The 19,246-nt window shown below is 36.2% G+C and overlaps 2 pseudogenes; both read right to left on the bottom strand.

Moving 5' to 3' along the window:
- Positions 1-334: 334 nt before the first annotated feature.
- On the bottom strand, positions 335-1,003 carry LOC149826835 (small ribosomal subunit protein uS12 pseudogene; annotated as a pseudogene).
- Positions 1,004-14,638: 13,635 nt separating this feature from the next.
- On the bottom strand, positions 14,639-15,307 carry LOC149826836 (small ribosomal subunit protein uS12 pseudogene; annotated as a pseudogene).
- Positions 15,308-19,246: the final 3,939 nt, after the last annotated feature.

Consider the following 19,246-nt stretch of genomic DNA (forward strand, 5'->3'; position numbering starts at 1 on the left):
TTTTTTTTATTGATATTTAAATAAAGGCCTTAGCCAATCGATAATCAAATAAGATTTCACATATGACTATATGAAAACAAAAATTTCACATACACATACGCCTGCTCAATCATGAGATACAGAACTCCACATCTAATTATATGAAAACACAATTTCTAAATAGCAGAACTGCTAAAAGCTCACTATTCCAGAAATGTAAGGTTTAAAATGATAACAAAAGGGAAGAGTTTGATAGCAAGACTGCCAAACTAGCTATTCTACAAACGATAGATTTATACAGTAACAAGATCTTAATGCAAGTTTCACACATGAAGAAACGACAAACAAGGCTGACTCAAGACCTTGGTTTTTCCTTCTTTTCCTTGAAGAGAGCCAACAAAGATATACAAGGTACCTTCACCACTTTAAATCTGACCCCAGGAATATCTCAGACATCATGCTCTTTCCGTCTGAATCCAGCAATCAATACTTCACCCTGCAATAATCATCAATTCAGTTTCTTATGACTCTGATCAATACATTCCTGTACTTAAGCAGTCAATCCAAGAAAAGAGCTAAAGAAAATCTTATATTGATTCAATTGCAATTCAAACTAAACAAATGAGTGAAAACGAAAATATAATGAACTGAAGTGGTCAAGGGAGTTGACGCAATCCTGTGTAATATGACGAGAAACCCATATTTTCCTCAATGAAGTTCAAGCGACCATCGTTGGAAACAAAGGCAGCAATCTTCTTCCCATTCTTGATTAACTGAATTCTAGCATATTTTTGAATAGCAGAGTTAGGTTGTTTGGCTTCAAATCCAATTTTCTCCAGAACCATTCCTTTAGCATGTGAAGAGCCTACAAAAGGTTTATTCCATGCATTTCAGAATCGGCTCTTTTGTATGATTTGCCAGCCCATTTTTGCCTCCTCTCGTGGGTCTTCAGTTTGCGTCCGGCTCCCACACCACGAGTTTCTCCTCTCTTTTTTTTTTTTGCTGAACGAACCTTTAATAGCATCTTATGCAGATAATTCTTCTGTCTCCACGATTTTCTGGGCTTTCACACGGGCCAAGGATCAGTGTGTTCATGGGGATTTGAAGGCATTGATCGAAGTCTCCTTGACAAATCCCAATCTGACGCCAACATAGAACCCGACATTGGGTTTTGTCATAAATTCAACCCCTAAATTTTTTTTTCCTTTTGCAGCAGGTTGGATCTGAGACTTGCATATTAATCAACGGACGGAGCAGAAATTACTGAGCCTTTGAGGATTGAATCCGTCGTCAGATCAGATCCGACCATGGATTAAAACGTTACTTGAAATATGTTGAACATAACAGAGGATGTCAAGTAATCAAAACAATATAGGAATATATGCTGTAAAAATGAACAGATGCATGAAAGAAACACATATAGAAAGAGAAATGAATAGATGCTTAAATGCAGAAACTCAATTGCTACTACCACATAACAGGACGAAGATACCAAATGGGAATTCAACAAGTTTAAAATCATATCAACGAACAGGGAAAGGATTTGCGATGCTATAAACGAAATGAAAAGGAAATAACTGCAGAACCGATGTCAAACAACAGTTAATAGACTTTGAAAACATATTACAAATTCATAAAATAATAAGGAACTGCTGAATCTAACATACAGCAAATGCTCAAAACGAGGAGAATCCAAAGATGAAAATAAAATAAAATAAAATGTTGAAAGATGTATATTCCATTAGATATCGCACGTATGTGGATTGGTTTGGCTATCGGCAAATCAATCACCACGAAGAGTGATTTAACAGAATGCAGAATAATGAAAACAAAAAAAAAGGGAAGAAGAAGAAGAAGAAGAGGAAAGGGGATGGACCACGATAAAGAATTTAAAAGGGAGGATGCTGAGGATTTAAGCGAAAACAAAGATATGTTGTGGGGGACAATGATATTGTAAAAAAAAAAAAATGGATGAAACGTGGGTCTCAAACTTAATTAAGAAATACAAAATAGGAAATCAAAGCATAGAAATCATGTAAAATTACAAAACAAGAGAAATATTGGAATCTGAGGATTCCGTTGATGTCGCAATATACAGGTCGATCTCGCTATATGCGGATCGACCCTGCAAATCATGCATTTAATGAAAAAAAATTGGGAATGAAGGAAAAATAATGGATATTATATGAAGATCGAAAGAAGAGAATGCTTACTTGTTCGGCTTCGAGAGAGATTCCCTTGGTTGATCGGGAGCAGAGAAACAAATGTCTGATAAAGGCACCAGAGCAAATGGGTGTTTCTTTGATGATTTCAGAGGGGCGAACAGTTCTTGATACGTAGAAGGAGAGTGCTGATGAAGAAAACCCGATCTTGAAGAAGGCCCATGTGGTTTGCTTATATAGAGGCTGGAGGAAAGGAAGGCCATGGAGGAAGTTGGAGATCGAGGGTTGATAATGGGAGCGACGGTTGTGGCGATCAGCGGTGGAGGGTTGAGGGTGGAGAGAAGGTAGAGTTGTTAGTGATGGGTGGCCGAAAAAAGGGGGTTTGAGGAGAGGAGACATGGAGGGCTCGGCTGAGGGTTTCCAGAGTGAAAGAGAGGGGCGTTGTCTTCCTCATTTGAAAACCCTAAAAGGAAGTTTTATAATGGGCCCCTTTTATTTTTTTAAAATTTTACAAAGAGGGGCTTGATTTTCAACAAAAGTGTTTTTCAAAAAAGATGGTTTTGCAAAATGATGGTTTTCAAAGAGGTTTTTCAAAAACTAATTTTCTGTTTCTTTTACATTTTCCACTTTTTTTTTGTATTTTTGTAACAAAAAAACTAAGATTTTATGAAAACAAAGTTTAAACACTAAATTTTTGTATTTTTCTGAGAAATATTAAAAAAATGTTTTCTCGAGAATTTCAGGCCATTTTGGGGAAAATTTCTTCAGAAAAAGGGGTTTGGACCCAGGTCTTGAGAAAAACGTTCGAGTTTTGATACTCGAATCAAGAAATACAATATGATGGATCCAAATTGATGTCGGAGGGACTGTCCGAGCTAAAAAAAAAAAACTATTTTTGGTATTTTTGTGTAATTTTAATTTAAAATTTGAACAAGGAGACTTAGATTTGGATCTGGACAATGGATCCAGATCCGAAATCAATTTAAACATATGAAATGAATTTGATTTCAATAAGACTTGAGAATTGAACTGGAATTTAGATTTGAAATGACTCATTTGCTCAAAAAAATGAATTTAGGGGCAAAAAGGGAATATTTAAAAGATTTTGAAAAAGTTGGGGTGTTTACAGATGCCCCTCTTTGCTACTAAGCCGGTTGAAAGCCGAGATTAGTGGCAAAGAAAACACTCCAAATTTTGAAAAAATGCCCCAGTCAGCAGATCTGAACAGGGTGTGGAAGAATTTGATTTAAAAGACATGGTTTTTCAGATTTAAAACTTTATCCTTGAATGGCTTTGGGAGGACGAAATCCTCGAAATGATATGATTGAATGATAGAGATGAGGAAATTGTGGTGGGACTTTGGGTGAAGATCCCAAAATGATTAAAGGTAAGAATTTTAATCAAGTCTTATGGGTGAGACAAGATCAACTTTTTGAGTGACTCAGGTTTAGCCCTTAACCTGGATGGGTCGAAGATATCTCAAAATAACCTGAATGGGGAAGGGAATATATGATGACCTTGATGGGACATTTTTGAGAAAACGCCTCATGAGATGAAGCTCAAGTAGGATTTTATTCCGGATGGATATACAAAGCATGAATTCCTCGATGGGAAGAACCATGATGAGACTGGAGGAAAACACCTCGTCGAAACGAGGAAAACTCGTTGGAACGAGATTCAGGTTTAACCACAACCTGAAGGGGACGACCATATGGAATCTCAAGTGAAGAGACCATGATGGGACCTTCGGAGTTTGGACGAACAAATCCGAAAGGGGTTTGCGAAAGGAGGAAGGAAATGGGGTTCCCTAAAGCTTTGAAAAAGGGATGAACTTGGACGTCTCATTGCTGAGACTAAATCAGCTTTTAAATTTAATGACCTCTCGCAGGGAGTACAGGTTTTGACCCTTAACCTGAGTGGGAACAACCATACGGATTTCTCGAAACCATGATGGGACAGGAGAGATACTTCAACTGAATGGGGTAACTCTTCTGGAAGATATAAACAACGCTAGGTTGCACCAAAAATAGATATTGAATATTTATTTCATTCTTTGGAATATCTAGAAAATTTTGCCAATAAGATAAATTTATAGTTGACTTCAACGCTTGAAAATGTGCATATATGTGCGAAAGATATTCCCTCTTTTACCTAGAGTATTTCCTCCAATGAGGTTAACCTCTCGGTCTCAAGTGTCAAATTCAAAATTTTAGCGCTGATGACTTTCTTCAAGGAAGCTATCCATTTCCCTGATATGAGAAGAGAAGAAATATTCTCAATTTCATAAAAGGCAGTAGTGAAAAGATATTGATAAAAGATATTTTGCATGAGAAAGGATGACTTCTGGCAATTTAGGCAGTTTGATATCTGAGTGTTTTCTCATGATGATCTTTTGCACTCTTTTTGAGTCATTGGACTTTTTCGGGCTTTTTACATCATCCTTCATTTGGATGTGTCCTGACTTTTCTCTCTTTTTCAGGGAAGGGTACGTCACAAACTCCTTCATCTTGGAGATGTTCTGATCCTTCATTTTCTCAGGGATTATATATGATGGTATTAGCTTAAAGGTCTTTAGATGATAGCTGAAATCAAATATCATTTAGGGTTTGTCGGTAGGTCCATCACATCCGCCTTCATCTCGACGGTGATCCGAACTTTCCCTGGAAGGATCCGTCACAGACTCCGTCATCTTGGAGATGTTTCAAATATTCTTTGGCCCCGGGGGTCTACTCGCTTAATTCGCCTTCATCTTGACGACAATTGAGAGATCCCTTTTGCAGATATTTGATTGCAACTTTAGAATGAGAAGATATGGATTAAGTGGATTCTTTTATGGCTCAGGATACTTCCACTGCCTAATTGCCAGAAGATCGTCTTTAATCATGCCCCATAGCTATGATCAATATCAATTCGCTTCCGGCTTTTCAATGTCATCGAATATTTATTTCACTAATCATACCGAGGATATTTCTTTCATCCTTTTGGTTGATCAACAGGAAAAAGATTTGAATTTTACCTCTTTTTCGCAAAGAGTTTCACCTTTTATAAAGAAAATACTAGAGGTAATCTGAGGTAATTCTTTTGTGCAGTAAGATTTATTTGGAATCAACAAATATTTTTAGCAAATTGGCAAAATTTTCATGACTTCTATGTGAAATAATCACTCAATATAGATTTTGATACGACCTTTAGTTGCAATTTATGATTTTGGACATTCTGACCAGTGAAATGGGACCTCTCATTTAGCGACCAGCGAAGGAGTTGGAACCTTTCATTTAACGACCAGTAAAAACTGAGACCTTTCATTTAATGACCAGTAAAAACTTGGACATTTTATTTAACGACCAACGAAGGAGTTGGAATATTTCATTTAACGGCCAGCGAAGTAGCTGGGACATTTCATTTAGCGACTAGCGAAGTAGCTGGGACATTTTATTTAGCGACCAGCGAAGTAGCTGGGACATTTTATTTAGCGACCAACGAAGTAGTTGCGACATTTCATTTAGCGACCAACGAAGGAGTTGGAACATTTTATTTAATCATTTAGCGACCAGCAAAGTAGCTGGGACATTTCATTTAATCATTTAGCAACCAGCGAAGTAGCTGGGACATTTCATTTAATCATTTAGCGACCAACGAAGTAGCTGGGACATTTCATTTAATCATTTAACGACCAACGAAGTAGTTGGGACATTTCATTTAATCATTTAACGACCAACGAAGTAGCTGGGACATTTCATTTAATCATTTAACGACCAGCGAAGTAGCTGGGACATTTCATTTAATCATTTAACGACCAGCGAAGTAGCTGGGACATTTCATTTAATGGCTTGATTTAAGATTGAGACTTTCTGAGAGACAAACAGCACGAGGACCGATGAACTTGATTTTTAGATTTGGAAACTTAGCAAAATAACCATAGCGAACACTAGGTTTTCCAACTGAGAGTCGGGAAGGAGATCGGCCTATTTAAGATATTTAGAGATCGAAGCAAGAAGAATGGTCGGGGTTTCAGGATTATCCCATATCCTGAAGGCAAAATAGAATAGACATTTTTGACGAGAATTTAGAAAAAGAATGATTCAGGTTTATCCCTTAACCTGAAGGGGAAATAGAAGATTTTATGAAGAGATAACCTGAGACTTGAATTTAGAAGGGATGTGACAAGATTTAGAATTCATGATCTATGATTTAGATGGACCAGGTATGTGACGGGGAAAAAGAATAAACTTTGAGAAGACAAAAGGATATAGAACTTTGAAAAAAAAATGTAGAACCATTTGAGGAAAATTTGATTTTATTTTTGTAAAAAGAATTCTCACAGGTAGCATGGTTGCCCCTATGAGTGATCTCAGGATTATCCCTTATCCTAAATGGGAAAAAGAATAGAATCTGAGAAAATTTAATGAAGGGAATTTGATATAAATCTAGAAAATCAACAAAGGTTGACAAAACTTGTATTTACAAAAAGAATCCTCATAGGTAGCGTTGTGGCTCCTATGAGGGGTTTCAGGATTATCCCTTATCCTGAATGGGAAAAAGAATAGAATTTAAGAAAATTTAGCGAAGGCAAATTGATATAAATCTAGAAAATCAATAAAGATTAACAAAACTCGTATTTACAAAAGAATCCTCATAGGTAGCGTTGTTTCTCCTACAAGGGGTCTCAGGATTTTCCCTTATCCTGAATGGGAGCACCTCAGACAACGAGGGTCAGGTTTATCCCTTAACCTGAGCGGGAACACCTCGGACAACGAGGGTCAGGTTTATCCCTTAACCTGAAAGGGTACACCTCGGACAACGAGGGTCAGGTTTATCCCTTAACCTGAAAGGGTAAAAGATTGATAAAATTTAATGGAATTTGAGGAAATATTTGATAAACTTGATAAAATTTGATGAAATTGATGTAAACTTGATAAAATATGAATAAAATGAATGAACAGATAAAAAAATACCAAAAATTAACTGAAAAATTTATAAGATTTGAGAAAAAGGAGTTTCTCTGATCCTGCCTGCATATGGGATCTTGGAAGGAAAATGTTTATTTAAAAGATAAATGAGAAATCATTTTGGGGGAAGAAAATCCACCACAAGAAGAATGATCAGCGCGAGATCTGATCCTTTAAATCAAACATGAGAGATCATCATGAGGGTTAATTTTCGAAGGCAATGGTTTTGAATACCTAATTTTGAAGAAGAAGATCAACACTAGAAAAAATAACAGTTCGAAATTGCTAATAAGATCAATACAAGGGTTGATCTTTGAATATAATGTTTTAGAAACCAATCTTGGAAGATAAGACCAACACAAGGGTTGGTCTTTGAATATAATGATTTAAAACCCATTTTTGGAAGATAAGACCAATGCAATGATTGATCTTTGAATATGATGATTTATAACCCATTTTAAAAGATAAGAACAACGCCAGGGTTGATCTTTGAAAAGTTTTGAGATCAATTTTGGAGGATAAGACCAACGCAAGGGTTGATCTTTTGAATAAAAAGATTTGAAATCCATTTTGGAAGATAAGATCCATACAAAGATTGATCTTTGGCAAAGGTTGGACCAAAGAATATTTGAACTCTTTGGTCATAACAAAAAATTTTCAAAATTTCATGATTTTTTGAAAAAGCCCTTATAGGTAATATCATTTCTCTCATGAATGATGTCAGGATTGTCCTGCATTCTGAAAAGAACAGGAAATTTAAATGCCCTAGTATGTCAAAGGGAAAAGAAGCAAAAAGATATAAAAGAAACTGACATTTCATTGATAAGCAAAAGGTTCGATAACAAGACTGAATATTTACAAGAACTTCGAAAAGAAAGGATTTCAAAAAGACTGGGCTGACTTGCCCCTACAAGATGACTAATCAAAAGGGAAAATGACAGTGCAGAAAAACTTTAGGCATCCTCAATTATTTGAGTGATCTGGAAATGGTTCTGTCAGGACTGTTCGCTGCTTTTCTTCCTCGTCCTCGATCAACTCACTTCTGTCAATGCAGTCTTATATCATGTGCTTGAGGAAGAAACAGTGCTATGTGTCGTGCCCAGTTGCCCTGTGGTATTTACAAAATTGGTCCTTGAATTTTCCCAACATTACGGGAGGGTCTGCGATCTTAGGGAGTTTGATCATCCCGTGCTTCAAAAGGTAATTCATAATCACTTCTAGACTCTCAGATAATGGAGTGAAGACTCGATCTTTCTCCCACTTGATGTACTTGGGCTTCTCTTGAAGATCACCCTTTTGTTGAAGGCCAATCGGAAGCGGTTTATTATTGTTTTTAAAGGATTCCTCCTTCTGCCCCTTGTTCTGATCTACTCTCGGACCACTGTCACTGTTGTTCTTGTTTCCTTTACTGCTGCTGCCAAGATTATTGCAGGAGGCCTCAACTGAATGAGCGAACTGTGCCTTCTTTTTCTGGTCTTGGATATTCTTGACTAGAGGCGTGCCCTCGTAAAGTTCGCTTTCTATTCTTGCTTCGAGCCATTCGGCTCGCTCAATCAACTTGATGAAGGATTTCGCCGGGGAAGTGGCGATGAGGCTTCTTATGGGTTGAGAGAAATTGTTGAGGATCACCTGCAGTGCGTGCTCCTCTGGAATGGGTACCTTCATCTTATTACAAGTGTTTCTCCACCTGTGAATGAAATCACCTGCCCTTTCAGTCTCTCCTTGCTTCAGGTTGTAAAGATGATTTAATGTAGGTGAGGCTTCAGTGTTGAATAAGAAGCGCTCGATGAACAGATTTACTACCTTATCGAACTCTCGTAGTTCGATAGGATTCACATGATCAGCATACCATCTGGCTGCTACACCCTCCAGATTGCGGGGAAAACAGATGAACAGAGCCCTGTTATCTTTCTTGAAACGGCTGCACTCTGCATAAAAGGTGGCTAAGTGGGCTTTAGGGTTGCAAGTCCCGTCAAATTTGAGAAACTTGCGGGGAAGATTCTCCAGGTTATCATCCTCATCTAGACCATCGTAAAAATCTTTGCCAGTGTAGGTCTGCTTGCCCTTACCTTTGGCTTGAATGTCTTTAATTGCTCGATTCATCTTCTTCATCTGCTTGCTCATCAGGTCCTCTGCTGGAGCCCCAGACTTGGGCTTGTTGACGGATTCAGGCTCTTCTGCAGCTATCTTTACAGTCTGTCATGGAGGATTCCGTTTGTAGACAATCTGCTCTTCCTCTTCCGATTCTTCCTCGATTGACTCTGATTCCTCAGAAGTAGTGTATGGCTGTACCTTCTTCCTGATGATTCTGACTTGCTTTTTCACAGGCTTCTTCTTCAGCTTGCTTTTAGGAACTGCCTCTTTCAGCTTGACCTTGGCTTGCTCTGACATCATCCTTGCCATCATCTTTTGGAACATGTCATACATAGCGGGGTCGATGTCATCTTTCTTGTTCTGACCCTGTCCCCTGACTGATATAGGAGAGCTCATCTCTTCCGCCTCACTGTCGCTGAGTTGAGGATCTGTTTCTTTTCCCGCTCTTGTCGTAACCATTTTTGAATATCAGTGCTCTCTGTAGAGGAAAGAGGAGGTTTTTAGACCGAAGAAACTTTTTTGGAGAAGTTTTGACAAGAGGGAGGATTTAGGTTGAAATCTAAACAATTGTATCCCATTACTAGGGATTGAGTATTGTGACAATTGCGCTGTTTACTCTACGAGGGAGAGTAACCAACTAAAATATGAAAGAAAATACCATTTCGAAAAGGATATCTCTTTGACGGAAAGAGATTTTTATGAAAATATAAACAAGAATATAAAAACAGAAGAAAATAAAAGGAAAAAATGGAATTTAAGAATAAATGGTAAGGATTTAAATTTTGAAAAACTTGCAGGCAGGATCAGAAGAATTTTTTTGAAGAAATTTAGAAGAAGGAGAAAAAGAAGAGAAAGAAAAATACACCTGGGTTTTAGAAACAAAAGAGGAAATTTTGAAGTATATACCCAGGGTTTTGGAAAATATAAGAAAAATATATATATAAAGTATCACACAATCACAGATATACAAGCGAGGATACCCAAACAGCATTCCCTAAAGCTGACTCTATATGCAATATTTGAAATGGCTGTTAGGACCTTAATCCTAACTCTAAGATTTATATTATCTGATTCCAATCAAGGTACGCCGATATACTCAAGTCGAAGCTCGAAGTACGTGGCATATAAGATATCTCTTCGGTTCTAAGGTAATGGCTTCCCAACATCCTTGAGCACCTACCGATATACCTCAGACTATGGCCTTTAGGTACGTGGTAGGGGGGCGCGAACCCAAATAAGTGGTCCAGTTGTGAGGCTCTCTCCCGAACTATGGTTCAGTGAGACAGGCCAGCAACGTGAAGACCGGGACAATATAGGTAGGGATGTTTTCAAAATATGATCAATCATGCAATCAGAAGGCTCTAATGCAAGTCCTAAAGAAATAGATTTAAATGAAAAAGAAGCATACACTTGCATACATTGTCTGCATTCAATCCCTAAAATTGAGGAGAGTTGTATTTAAGGCCTAAATCTAATGTGAACATGGATATAATCTCCTCAATATGGTCCTACCAAACCATACTTAGATCCTATATGCAATGATGTCAGCTTTAGGACAGAGTCTAGGCTCCTAAGGTTTGCATGAAAAATGTAGCTGACATATGTTATAATAAAGACTTAGATTATATAAAAGCAAAGCAAAGGCATAGATCCAACCGGACGAAGACGGGTCCCATCACGGTCGCCAAAACTGTGATCATCGCAAAATTTTTCCTCTCTTGTTGGTTTCTCTCTCTTCCTTCTCTTTTCCTTTTCTAACCTCTATTTTCCTCCTTTTTGAAGGGAGAAAAATAAAAGAAAGAAAAAGAGAGAGAGAAGAGAAAAGAAAGAGAGAAAGAGAGAAGAGGAACTATTTTGCGCGGTCTCACTTGACCTTGATTTGAAAATATTTAGCAAATAACTCACCTCCGTTTTGAAATATATTGCAGGAAAATTGGAGAGACGGGATTCGCTCGTCGGTACGAGGTTCGACCGTTCCTGGCGCCTTTACCAGGGGTAATCGAACCAAGGATCGAATCTATGCCTTTTGCTTTGCCTAAATATAATCTAAGAATTTATTCTAAAAATCTAAATGCACAAAGAATAATGCTTGTGTAATGCAAGGATGTATGCTCTTTTGAAAATTGATTTAGAAATTTCCAAGTATTCTAAGATGAACTTGGTAAAGGAGTGAAGAAATGATTGAATCTAACTTAGAATTTGAGATAGATCAGGGAAGTTCTAAGTCTTTGAAATAAATCAGAGTTGGAAAAATAAATCTTGATTTTGAGAAAGAATGATTTGAAGCTTTGAAATGAAAGGAAATGAAGTTTCAAAGTCAGAAATGGACTTTGAGTTTAATCATGGATTTAGGAGAAGAAGATGAAATTTGGAAGTGATATTGAATTTGAATTTTAGAATGGATCTGAGAAAATCAAATGGTATTTAAAATAGAAATGGATTTAGGGAGTTCAAATGGTATCTGTAAATGGACTTGGATTTGAAATCTAGATTTTGAAATGGAATTGGATCTTTAAAGTGGATTTAAGATCTGGGATCTGAGGTTGGATATAAAATTGGGTTCTGGATCCTAAGATGGATTTTAGATTGGATTCTGGACCCTAAAATGGATTTGGATCTGAAGTCTGAGATCCAAGGTGAAATTGGATTCTAGATCTTAAAGGAAATTTTGGATCTGAAGTCTAAGATCCAAGATGAAATTGGATTTTGGACCCTATAAGGAAATTGGATCTGAAGTCTAAGATCCAAAATGAGATTGGAGTTTGGATCCTAAAGCGGAATTGGATCTGAAGCCTGAGATCCAATATGAGTGTTGAATCCTGGATCCTAAAATGGATTTGAAGTTTAAATTCATAAGATGAATCAAGAACTTCCAAGTTCAAATTGAACTTGAAATTTAGAATTTGAATATACAAACGAATTTCAAAGTCAAATTAGACCTTGAGTTTTTGAAGTTTGGATTTGGAATTTAGAAGATGAATCAAGAGTCTCAAAGTTAAATTGAACTTTGAGTTCATTTGGAGTTTTGAATATAAATTGAATTTGGAATTTCAAAGTCAAATTGAACTTTGAAATCTGATTTGAATTGGAAATTTTGAATATAAAATACATCTGAAATCTCAAAGTTAAATTGAACTTTTGAGATTGAAAATGAAATAGATTTGAAAATGAAGAGATGAATTGGTTTTTAAAAGAATTGAAGATTGATTGAAGAAGATATTTACATCACTTGGAGTTTTTGAAAAAGGAATTTTGAAAATATGATGCAATTCTATCCTAAATGATGAATGAATTTGAAGAATTTTTGAAATTGGATTTTGAAAATCTATTTCATTCATTAGATGAATTAAAACAAGATTGAAGATATAATACATCCTTGACTATGGTCATTGAAAGTATTATATAATAATCTATATTTAAATTCAGGTGAAGAATGAAACACATTTGGTGCTTTTATAGAATTTAAAATGAAATTAACTCTCAATATACCCTGACTATGGTCATTGGTATATATTTTGAATTAATTTTAAGTTAAATTCTGATAAAAGAAGAAAATATTTAGGAAAATATGATGAATTTTGAAAATGGATCCAGTGTGGATCCAGTGTTATTTCGTAAAAGTTAAAAATCCTAAGTTTTGTCAATACCCTGACTATGGCCATTGATATGGATCATCAACTTAGAATCAATTACCTCTTACGAAAATGGTGCACGTGCCATTCGTGTTTCACCATTGTGAGATTTTGGAAAAAAAAAACAAGTATTTCTAGCAAATATGCATGCATATACATTCTAATCTAATGCAAGAAATGTAAATATTTTCATTAATTTCTAACTATTACAAATTAAGATCCAACTCCTAAACTAAAAGGGAAAGAAAGCAATTTCTACCTAATCCCTGCAAAATTCCAAGTTAGCACCTGATGTATATGGGGAGCAATCCACATAATATCGTTTTAAACCTAAGATACAATCAATGAAATATTCATTCACATATTTTGCACACTAAAAAAAAAAGAAGTGTGAAGTAAATGACAAATTCTATATTTTAGGATCACATGTTGAATATTAGAATATACATATAACATCCTAAATATAATATCCTGAAACAGTAATGAACCTAAGGTAAGCTTTTTAGAAGATATGGATGATATTCTAAGTTAGTTAGAATACACCTATACCCTCTAAATGGAAAAACTTATATCTAATGAGTGGTGGAGTATGCACAGATATCTGGGATAGGTTTTGTACATGTGTGAAGGTGCAGGTGGAGCTGAAGATGAAAGTGGGTTGTGAAATGAAGGTAGCTGAACAGATAAAAATTTTGTTGTTGTGTGTGAGGTTGAAGTGGAGTGTTGTAGGAGTCGAAAGTTGCAACAGAGGAGACCCATTGATCCACAAAATCCCTGCCAATACATTAATGTGGTGGGAATGGCACCCTCTGCACTTGAAACTGGAAACAAAAAGCCCCATGAAAACAGCACTTCCTCCTTTTCTTTGGCTTTTGCTTGGCAGAAAAATGCTTACCAGGAGTAGAGGTAATCTTCTGCATTTCGGCTGGAACGTTCGCAAAAGACTAATGGAGAACTCAACGTATAAGACGAGGATTACATATGACCAGTAGGATAGGAAGGGTATAGACAAATATTACCACAGGAGGGTTTCGAGTAATGAATACTTGAACAACTTATGAAAAGAACAACAACATATAAAGGAAAATATACTTAGCTAAATGGTGGAATTCAACAACAAAAAAAAAAACTATCTCTTATGGCAACTAGGTTGCAGGCATGAGTGTCTTACATTTTATAGTAAATATAACTACAATCTTGTAAAATAAGAATGGAATCACATTAACACAGATGATATGATTTTTGGCACAATCCCCTTTACAGACCAATACATGTCTTTGTTAATTCCATAGATATTTTTATATTCTTTTTATTTATCACAGATTGGGGTTTACCTTAACCCCAAGAAAAAAAATTTAATCCAACTACAGGGTGACAGGACACTCGTCCCTAGGTTATATGTTTTTGCTACTCAAAAGAATTCTGAGTAAAATCACATTTATACTTTCATTTCCTGAAAATCAGACCACCTTATCTCCGGTGCCCCCTTTTTTTTTATTGATATTTAAATAAAGGCCTTAGCCAATCGATAATCAAATAAGATTTCACATCTGACTATATGAAAACAAAAATTTCACATACACATACGCCTGCTCAATCATGAGATACAGAACTCTACATCTAATTATATGAAAACACAATTCCTAAACAGCAGAACTGCTAAAAGCTCACTATTCCAGAAATGTAAGGTTTAAAATGATAACAAAAGGGAAGAGTTTGATAGCAAGACTGCCAAACTAGCTATTCTACAAACGATAGATTTATACAGTAACAAGATCTGAATGCAAGTTTCACACATGAAGAAACGACAAACAAGGCCGACTCAAGACCTTGGTTTTTCCTTCTTTTCCTTGAAGAGGGCCAACAAAGATATACAAGGTACCTTCACCACTTTAAATCTGACCCCAGGAATATCTCCGACAGCATGCTCTTTCCGTCTGAATCCAGCAATCAATACTTCACCCTGCAATAATCATCAATTCAGTTTCTTATAACTCTGATCAATACATTCCTATACTTAAGCAGTCAATCCAAGAAAAGAGCTAAAGAAAATCTTATATTGATTCAATTGCAATTCAAACTAAACAGATGAGTGAAAACGAAAATATAATGAATTGAAGTGGTCAAGGAAGTTGACGCAATCCTGTGTAATATGACGAGAAACCCATATTTTCCTCAATGAAGTTCAAGCGACCATCGTTGATAACAAATGCAACAATCTTCTTCCCATTCTTGATTAACTGAATTCTAGCATATTTTTGAATAGCAGAGTTAGGCTGTTTGGCTTCAAATCCAATTTTCTTCAGAACCATTCCTTTAGCATGTGAAGAGCCTGCAAAAGGTTTATTCCATGCATTTCAGAATCGACTCTTTTGTATGATTTGCCAGCCCATTTTTGCCTCCTCTCGTGGGTCTTCAGTTTGCGTTCAGCTCCCACACCACGAGTTTCTCCTCTCTTTTTTTTTTTTGCTGAACGAACCTTTAATAGCATCTTATGCAGATAATTCTTCTGTCTCCACGATTTTCTGGGCTTTCACACGGGCCAAGGATCAGTGTGTTCATGGGGATTTGAAGGCATTGATCGAAGTCTCCTTGACAAATCCCAATCTGACGCCAGCATAGAACCCGACATTGGGTTTTGTCATAAATTCAACCCCTAAATTTTTTTTTCCTTTTGCAGCAGGTTGGATCTGAGACTTGCATATTAATCAACGGACGGAGCAGAAATTACTGAGCCTTTGAGGATTGAATCTGTCGTCAGATCAGATTCGACCATGGATTAAAACGTTACTTGAAATATGTTGAACATAACAGAGGATGTCAAGTAATCAAAACAATATAGGAATATATGTTGTAAAAATGAACAGATGCATGAAAGAAACACATATAGAAAGAGAAATGAATAGATGCTTAAATGCAGAAACTCAATTGCTACTACCACATAACAGGACGAAGATACCAAATGGGAATTCAACAAGTTTAAAATCATATCAACGAACAGGGAAAGGATTTGCGATGCTATAAACGAAATGAAAAGGAAATAACTGCAGAACCGATGTCAAACAACAGTTAATAGACTTTGAAAACATATTACAAATTCATAAAATAATAAGGAACTGTTGAATCTAACATACAACAAATGCTCAAAACGAGGAGAATCCAAAGATGAAAATAAAATAAAATAAAATGTTGAAAGATGTATATTCCATTAGATATCGCACGTATGTGGATTGGTTTGGCTATCGGCAAATCAATCACCATGAAGAGTGATTTAACAGAATGCAGAATAATGAAAACAAAAAAAAAAGGGGAAGAAAAAGAAGAAGAAGAGGAAAGGGGATGGACCACGATAAAGAAATTAAAAGGGAGGATGCTGAGGATTTAAGCGAAAACAGAGATATGTTGTGGGGGACAATGATATTGTAAAAAAAAAAAATGGATGAAACGTGGGTCTCAAACTTAATTAAGAAATACAAAATAGGAAATCAAAGCATAGAAATCATGTAAAATTACAAAACAAGAGAAATATTGGAATCTGAGGATTCCGTTGATGTCGCAATATACAGGTCGATCTCGCTATATGCGGATCGACCCTGCAAATCATGCATTTAATGAAAAAAAATTGGGAATGAAGGAAAAATAATGGATATTATATGAAGATCGAAAGAAGAGAATGCTTACTTGTTCGGCTTCGAGAGAGATTCCCTTGGTTGATCGGGAGCAGAGAAACAAATGTCTGATAAAGGCACCAGAGCAAATGGGTGTTTCTTTGATGATTTCAGAGGGGCGAACAGTTCTTGATACGTAGAAGGAGAGTGCTGATGAAGAAAACCCGATCTTGAAGAAGGCCCATGTGGTTTGCTTATATAGAGGCTGGAGGAAAGGAAGGCCATGGAGGAAGTTGGAGATCGAGGGTTGATAATGGGAGCGACGGTTGTGGCGATCAGCGGTGGAGGGTTGAGGGTGGAGAGAAGGTAGAGTTGTTAGTGATGGGTGGCCGAAAAAAGGGGGTTTGAGGAGAGGAGACATGGAGGGCTCGGCTGAGGGTTTCCAGAGTGAAAGAGAGGGGCGTTGTCTTCCTCATTTGAAAACCCTAAAAGGAAGTTTTATAATGGGCCCCTTTTATTTTTTTAAAATTTTACAAAGAGGGGCTTGATTTTCAACAAAAGTGTTTTTCAAAAAAGATGGTTTTGCAAAATGATGGTTTTCAAAGAGGTTTTTCAAAAACTAATTTTCTGTTTCTTTTACATTTTCCACTTTTTTTTTGTATTTTTGTAACAAAAAAACTAAGATTTTATGAAAACAAAGTTTAAACACTAAATTTTTGTATTTTTCTGAGAAATATTTAAAAAATGTTTTCTCGAGAATTTCAGGCCATTTTGGGGAAAATTTCTTCAGAAAAAGGGGTTTGGACCCAGGTCTTGAGAAAAACGTTCGAGTTTTGATACTCGAATCAAGAAATACAATATGATGGATCCAAATTGATGTCGGAGGGACTGTCCGAGCTAAAAAAAAAAAACTATTTTTGGTATTTTTGTGTAATTTTAATTTAAAATTTGAACAAGGAGACTTAGATTTGGATCTGGACAATGGATCCAGATCCGAAATCAATTTAAACATATGAAATGAATTTGATTTCAATAAGACTTGAGAATTGAACTGGAATTTAGATTTGAAATGACTCATTTGCTCAAAAAAATGAATTTAGGGGCAAAAAGGGAATATTTAAAAGATTTTGAAAAAGTTGGGGTGTTTACAAACGACCAGCGAAGGAGCTGGAACCTTTGATTTAACGACCAGTGAAAACTGGAACCTTTCATTTAACAACCACTGAAGGAGCTTAAACCTTTGATTTAACGACCAGTAAAAACTGAGACCTTTCATTTAACGACCAACGAAAAAGCTAGAACCTTAAATTTAACGACCAGTGAAAACTGGGACCTTTCATTAAACGACCAACGAAGGAGCTGGAACCTTTGATTTAGCGACCAATGAAAACTGGGACCTTTCATTTAATGACCAACGAAGGAGCTGGAACCTTTGATTTAACGACCAGTGAAAACTGGGACCTTTCATTTAATGGCCAGCGAAGGAGCTGGAACGTTTGATTTAACGGCCAGTGAAAACTGGGACCTTTCATTTAACGACCAGCGAAGGAGATGGAACATTTGATTATGTGATCTAAGATTGAGACTTTTTGAGAAACAACCAGTACGAGGACTGAGTTTTGTGAATGAACTTGATCTTTATATTTAAAGATTTTAAGAGGTAACTCGTGCGAGGACTGGGTTTTTCAAATGAACTTGGTCTTTTGATTTGAAAATTTTACAAAATAACCAGTGCGAGCACCGAGTTTTCTCAAATGAACTTGATCTTTAGTTGAAAATTTTGAGAGATAACCAGTGCGGGAACTGGGTTTCTCAAATGGAGTTGGTCTTTAGACTTGAAAATTTTTAGCAGAATAACCAGTGCGAGCACCTGGTTTTCTCAAATGAACTTGATCTTTAGTTGAAAATTTTGAGAGATAACCAGTGCGAGGACTGGGTTCCTCAAATGGACTTGTTCTTTATTTGAAAAATTTGGAGAGATAGCTAGTGCGAGGACTGGATTCTTTAAATAAACTTGCTCTTTATTTGAAAATTTTGAAAAATGACCTGTTCAAGGACTGAGTTCCGAAAAATGGTTCGATCTAAGATCAAAATTTTAAAATGACCAGTTCGAGGACTCTATTTCAAAAAATGGTTTGATCTAAGATCAAAATTTTAAAATGACCAGTTCGTGGACTGGGTTCTGAAAAATGGTTCGATCTAAGATCAAATTTTTTGAAAATGACCAGTTCAAGCACTGAATTTTGAAAGCATACCAGTAAGAGCACTGAATTTTTGAAAATGTACCAGTACGAGCACTAGATTTTCCAACTGAGAGTCGGGAAGGAGACCAGCATTCTTAAGATATTTGGAGATCGAAGCAGGAATGATTGTTGGGGTTTCAGGATTATCCCTTATCCTAAAGGGGGAATAAAGTAGACATTTGATGAGAATTTAGGAAATCATAAAAAAATGATTCAGGTTTTATCCCTTAACCTGAAAGGGAAAAGAATACCTCGATGGCCGAGGTTCAGGTTTGACCCTTAACCTGAAAGCGAAAAAGAAGATTTTGTGAAGAGATAACCTGAGACTTGAATTTAGAAGGGATATAACAAGATTTATGATTTATGATCTATGATTTATGATTTAGATGGACCAGCACAGCTAGCTATATGTGATCCAATTTTCAAGATTAACCCCTTATCCTGAACGGGGAAAAGAAAATAAAATCTGAGAAGATAGAAGGAGATAGAATCTGACAGAAGATTGATAAAAAATTGAGGAAATTGATGAAAAATTTATTTTGTAAAAGAATTCTCACAAGTAGTATTGTTGCTCCTATG

The sequence above is a fragment of the Nuphar pumila genome, chromosome 10 (assembly GCF_984573655.1).
Source record: "Nuphar pumila chromosome 10, dmNupPumi1.hap1.1, whole genome shotgun sequence".
NCBI lineage: Eukaryota > Viridiplantae > Streptophyta > Magnoliopsida > Nymphaeales > Nymphaeaceae > Nuphar > Nuphar pumila.